We start from the raw sequence: 6,473 nt of genomic DNA on the forward strand, positions 1-6,473 counted from the left end.
CGTCTTGCCGAGTAGATTGTGAAGACATAGATGATTCGTTGCATGGCAAGCTGTCTCAACCGCTTCCGTCCAAAAGTGTTTTGGCGTCTTGTACTCATCAAGCATCATTCCTGCCATTTCAACGAGCGTCCGGTTCTTCCTCTCAACAACTCCATTTTGTTGAGGCATGTACGTAGTTGAGAACTCATGTGAAATCCCTTCTTCTTCAAGAAAGGTGTCCACATTAGCGTTCTTGAACTCCATTCTGTTGTCGGTGCGAACCTTCTTGATCTTCACTTCAAATTGATTTTGGACCTTCCTGGCGAGGTTCTTGAAGATCTTTTGGACCTGTGATTTATCATCAAGAAAGAACACCAACATAATCTTGAAAAATCATCAACAATGACCAATTCGAATGAGTTACCACCGAGACTCTTGTAGGCATTGGGATCGAAAATATCCATGTGAAGTAGCTCAAGTGGTCTTCTCGTGGTCATGATGTTTTTCATGGGATGACTTCCTCCAACTTGTTTTCCTGCTTGGCAAGCACTACAAAGTCAATCATTGTCAAATATAACATCTTTAACACTAAGGATATGATCACCTTTAATAAGCCTGTCAAGATTTCTCATGCCCACATGACCTAACTATCTATGCCACAACCGGCCTTTAAAAGATTTGGCACTTAAGAAAGTTCTAGGTTGATCCTTCTTAGTGAAATCAAAATGTATAGATCACCTCTACATATGCCAGTAAAGACCATATTATGATTATCTCTTCGAAACACTAGGCAATATACTTCAGTAAATAGGACATTGAAACCGAAATCGGCTAGTCTAAATACAAAAAGTAAATTATAGCCAAGAGATTCAATGAGCATAACATTTTGTATGGAGCTATTATGTGGGATGGCCACCTTACCGAGGCCAATCACCTTACCCTTTGAGTTATCACCAAAAGTGACATACTTTCGAGGGCCGTTGTTTTCAGCAAGCTCACGAAACATATCCTTGTCTCCGGTCATGTGATCGGTACATCCACTATCAAGAACCCATTCCTTTCCTCCAGCCATGTAGCCGCGAAGGTTAGCCATAAGAACAAAGTGTCTTATAGACTCATCGAGATCATAGTCACTATCATCATCCTCATCATAGTATCCATGTTCAACATCATCTTGTGATTGACCATTTCCTAGAGAGAGTGATTCATTAGTTTTGTGATCATGACAATGTGCATCTCTGTGAATTATAATGACTTCGGAAATGATGTTGCTAATGATTCCAACATCTCCTTTGGCACACAAAGTCACGGAGCTCAAATACACAATCACCAAACTTAGGATCATTAGGACTCATTTTAGCATATAATGAGGCTAGCCAACTCGTCTCCATGGTTGTCCCCCGATTTGCTTCAGTTTCGTCCGTTGGATGTTGGTCAAACAGCAGTTTTCTTCGTTCGTTGACGTTGGATCTTCGGTTGTTTTTGTTTTGACCGCAGGGTGAGTTCATGCAGGCCATGACCTGTGGGCTCGGGCTCTCATCAGATTGGCTGGGTGAGCCTTTTTCGGGTGCTGGGCGGCCGATCCTGCAGCGCCACGTGCGCGACGTCACGAGCGAGCGTGAGTCGTGGCCTCTGTGCGTTGTCTCCGTTTCCAGTCGCCCCTCTATTCAATAGTATGTGGTTCCCGCTGACCCGCTGTAAGTGGGCCTGCCATCTCCTTGGACCCGCGAGTCGGTGACGTGGTTGTTGTTTTTGTGTGTGCGCGCGGCCTCCTGTGTCTGGGTTGGCTCGGGTGACGTAGTGATTCTGCTGACCGTGTCTCGCATATGTAGCAGACACCATCGCCATGCCGCGTCGCGTCGTGGGGCGTAGACAGCTGCTTTTCCTTCGGGCCGTGTGTTACTCTGTTTATCGGCGCGCTCGGGCACTGCCACCTGGGTCCCGCTTCCCTTGACCCCACTCGTCGTTGGGGATCATCTCTTTACCTGTGTTCGCTTTGACCACCACGCTATCCACGTTAGCACGAATAGTGCATAATGCATCGAGAGAAAACCGGCGCACGCTTCCTGATCCATCCCCTTCCGCGTGGAAATATTTTGCTGCCCCCTCTCCTTCCACTTCATCCCTCTGCGCCGCCTTCTCTCCTCCCGATTCGCATCTTCCCCCAATCCCCGCCTCCTCTCTTCCTCCCCAATCCCCGCCCAACGATCCGCAGAGTAGAGAACCAAGAAGGAGGAGGGACGTGAAGTGGAGAAGAGGGGGTGCGGCAGAGGAGACCTAGGCGGCGGCTCGAGCAGAGGAGCGGGGCCTCGAGATGCCGCGTCCATCGCTCACCCGCCTCAAACCAACCGCCGCCATGGAGAATGACGAACAGTAGGGGAGGCCCGTGGTGGAGGGAGGAGCTATGGGCACCATGCTGGGATGGCCCGCTGATCTATGACCCGTCCCCGTCGTCTTGGGTGTGGCTTGCTTGGTGCCATACTGCTGTGCCCGATGCACGGCCGGGCTGCCGGGGCACGGTGGACGTGCGTGTGTCACTCCGTGGGGCTGCTGCCGCGTCGCGTGCGTCTGCCATGCCCAGGCTGCTGAGTGCCCTTCTTCCTTGTCTCCGCCCCGTTGCACCCTCTCCTCATGGCCGCCTAGCTTCCTTCGACTGACCTCTGCTGCGGTCTGTTGCGGTGGCCTCCTTTGCTCTATGGGCACCACTGGTTGGGTTCGTGTTGTTGTTCTTCTTGTGTTCTTCCCCACGCCTCTCTTCTTGCTTCGCTCTACTAATTTCACATAGTTGGGCCCCTTTCGATTGTGTGCAACTTGGTTCGACTTGCCGTTGTCGCCTGCGTCGAGCCGTGGGTCTTTCTATCCTCGTTCTGGTTAGTGAGCGCCCCTTCTACTTGCCTATAAGATGTTTGATGAAATGCGCGCGTGATGTTCTGTGAAATGCATCTGTGCTAACGTTTGTTCTATGGTTTAGGTTGTTTTCCTCGTTTGTCCTGATGTTTGGATTGCGTGCTCCTCCTTCCTAGCTTTGGTAAATAGGCTGTTCTTTTGCTTCTCTAAACCGCTATGAGCCGCGATTATTTCTTGCTTGCATTTGCATCGTTCATCCTGTGCTTGTCTTTTGACCTGTTCTTTTCTAAATTTCGCAGGTTGTACGATCTCGCCCGTTGCTGCTTGCCATTTGGTTACGTGGTACAGTGTGAATCCGGTGGCTGCCCAGATCTGAACTGCACGTGGGGGCCGGTGTTCTCGGCCAGATTTGGGCATTCTTGCTGACTTTCTGTCTAACCTATCCACAAGTATACCAGCCCATTTCTGTTTATTTGATTTTCCTTTCCAAGTACATGCTTTAGTTTATCCTGGTTTGCATACCTTTTTTATGTTACCTTGGTGGTCGATGCAGAATCACAAATACAAAATGAGATGCGCAAATGTGAGGATAGACCTATGATTCGTTTTCACAACTTGTTCTTGTTAAAAGAACTACTCTACAAGTTTGTTGCAAGTTACAGTAATTATGAGGATATGATACCTTATAGAAATGATGCCTTAGTGTTTCTTGCTTGCATATGCATTGTTGCATGCCGTGATTGTGTTCTGACCAGTTCATTTTTGTATTTTACAGGTTGTATGATCTTTTCCGTTGCTGCATCTCTGTTCTGCTCGTTGCTTCATCGCCGTTACAATTTTTGAGATATCTAAGCTGACGTCTCGAATAGTTCAGAACAGTCAGTCGGAACTGCAGGAGTCATCTTCACCTTAATCTAAAATAAGAAGGTTTTCCTTTTGCTAGATTTCTGAAAAATCTGCAGTGGAGTAAGCGCTGGCATTACCTATTGCTCTGGTTTTTGAAGTTAATTGCAGCTGGCAAAGCTTGCACCGATGTTTTGAGTTCCATCTTTCGCTGTGTGGAAGCTACTGAATTCTATAGTAGTGGAACACTTGTTCTGGTCTGGTCATCTTGTAATTTTCCTTTTTGCAGCTTAACTATTGTAGGGTAGACAGACTCTATACATACTGAAGAAATGTGCCCATCCGACAGTCCTCACAGTTGTAGACTTGTAGTGATAGCTTTGGGTACTGTATGCACTCTTTCATGTAATTGTGCTACCCCGGCGAAATTTATAATTATGATCTCACATACTTCAACATAGATCTCAGGAAGCGTGGGTGCACTACATTGTGGAATGAAGGGAGCATCTTATACTGAGTTTATGAGGAAACAACTGGACTGATGTTAATAATCCAGTGTTGACAATAAAAAAAGGTGGAAGCACATTGAGTGGCTTTAGTTTTGTTACCGGACGTACAATGTACCTTTACTGCACTGTTATGGATTCAGATAAACTGGGCGTGGTGCATGCCTTTGTATTGTGTTCGTGAATGTTGCTTTCTCCATGTCAAGTCTTTTGTTCTTAGAAAAAAACTCTTTTGTTGCATCCACATTAACCATATATATTTCTATTTCTTTTGTTCGAATTGTAACTTGTTGGTACAAAATAAAGGCCTCAATTTGCCAATAATTCTTTTCCCTAATTTATTTTTTGCAAATAGCTCTTGGTTTAAATCTGGGTCTTGTGTTGCTGGAGAAGGACGTATGGCCCACATTCTTCTCAGCTATCTTCTCCTCTGATTGGGCCCAGCCCAACAAACATTCATGTGCCGGATAAGCTACTTTTGGAAGCTTTGGTATATATTTTGAACAAATATTTCCTTTCTTTAATGCATGATAGAACATCCAACAACATAGCAATATAAGAAAAAGCTTTGGTACAATTGCAATATATTATAGGATAAAAATATATCCTCTACCATGCTAACCATTCATTTGCAAAGTTATCTAAAAAGACATATCAATTCAAATAACAAGGCCATTGTACCAAGATCACCCAAGTGCACTCTTAAGTGAAGCAAAATACTTGCATTTAATTCTTGGTTTGAATTGGGCTTTTTTGCCATTCAGTGCAATAGGAGTTTGCATGTTTGGATAGCCATATCTTAATAAATTATGGGTTTGATCTCTAAATGTGCTTGAACATAATCAAGTCAAGGAAGATGTCGCGTCGCATCTTCGTGGAAAGTAAAGTTGTCTCTCATATACCTACCTTGCGCCATTTGGTTCTATGTTATCCAATAAGATAACAAAATATGCATGCTCAAGTATATATTTTCAAAGATAAACTATCCTTCATTTTCATCTTAAAGGGTTTGAATTAGTACCCTAAGTGGTTACTAAAACCTACTTCTAATGAATTCAAATATTTGCAAAACACTTGGGTTTGACATGGTCTCTACACTTGCTCAAACATAAAGTTACTGAAAAAATGCATATTTTCAACGTGTGCATGGTTTTAAATGGGTCTCTGCGCCATTTGGCGCAACTGGTCATCTAGTCTTATTTAAAGCAATGGACTCGTGAAGAATCTCATCTAAGTTTTTCAAGGAATAGTCTGGAAATCGTTCCTCAAGAAATCTCCATATAGTGTAAGCACATTCAAGAGTTGGCAAGCAAGCAATCAAATTTCTAGGTAATCCTCTAGTTATAAGATTGACAGATCTAAGATTGTGAATCATGTCAAGAGACTCATCAGGGGTAGGATGCAAGGGGTCAACAAGGAGCGCACAAGGGGTAGTAATGTACTTGTTCAAGTGATATTCATTGAAAATCTCAAGCATCTCATTTTTCCAAGCATTATAGAACTCTCCATCAAACATAGGCACTCTACGTCTAATACTCTGTAACATCCCAATTTTCAATTTGGATGTTATACATAGATCATTCATATGCATTCATATTTTATTGCATTTTTGGATTTTTATTTGGTTGTGATCCAAGAAATCTTAAGCAACTCAAGGACCCAAGGAGAGAGTTGGAGGTTTCATATAAATTTCATTTTTGAATTTATTCAAATTTGAAAAGTGGATCAATTTGATTTCAACAAATTCTTTCCGATTATTTCAAAACAATAAAAATAAATAGAGAAGATAAAATGACTTCTTCAAAACAGAGGAGAAATGTTGGAAAAGAAATTTGGAGGTCAAATTATTTTATTTGAGTTTTATTTGCAATTTTATTCGGTTGCATTCTATTTAAATTAGGGAAAAAGATGCATTTTAAAAATTGCAATTTGTCGAGAAAAATGTTCACATTGTCCCAAATATTAGGAGGGGATGGTGAAAATTATTTCTGGAATTTTAGGAATTTTATTTTATTTTATTAGGACTTTTCTTTGCGGCGCTGTTTAAAAAAAAGAAAAAAGAAACATGCGCGCCGAAATTGGGCCGGCCCAGCCGAAGCCAGGCCTCGGCCCAGCTCGCCAACCGCCTCCGCCATCCCGTGCCACCGCCGGACTCCGGTGGAGTCCGAGTCCGGGCCGCCGCCGTCGTGCGCCCCTTCCCCAAGTCGGCACACCTCCCTCCTTAAAAGCCGACCCCACCGCCCCCTCCTCGCCACAAACCGCCACCACACTGAGCCGCCACCACCGTTCTGCGCCACC

At 44.1% G+C, this 6,473-nt stretch overlaps 1 long non-coding RNA gene across 1 annotated transcript; it reads left to right on the forward strand.

The window, feature by feature from the left end:
• Positions 1 to 2,042: 2,042 nt before the first annotated feature.
• LOC119338254 lies at positions 2,043 to 4,276 on the forward strand. The gene is made up of 4 exons (XR_005163848.1): positions 2,043 to 2,849; positions 2,951 to 3,007; positions 3,126 to 3,275; positions 3,602 to 4,276. It is a non-coding gene; the product is annotated as an uncharacterized LOC119338254 (long non-coding RNA).
• The last annotated feature ends 2,197 nt before the right edge of the window (positions 4,277 to 6,473 follow it).

This window comes from Triticum dicoccoides, chromosome 7B, assembly GCF_002162155.2.
Source record: "Triticum dicoccoides isolate Atlit2015 ecotype Zavitan chromosome 7B, WEW_v2.0, whole genome shotgun sequence".
Lineage (NCBI taxonomy): Eukaryota > Viridiplantae > Streptophyta > Magnoliopsida > Poales > Poaceae > Triticum > Triticum dicoccoides.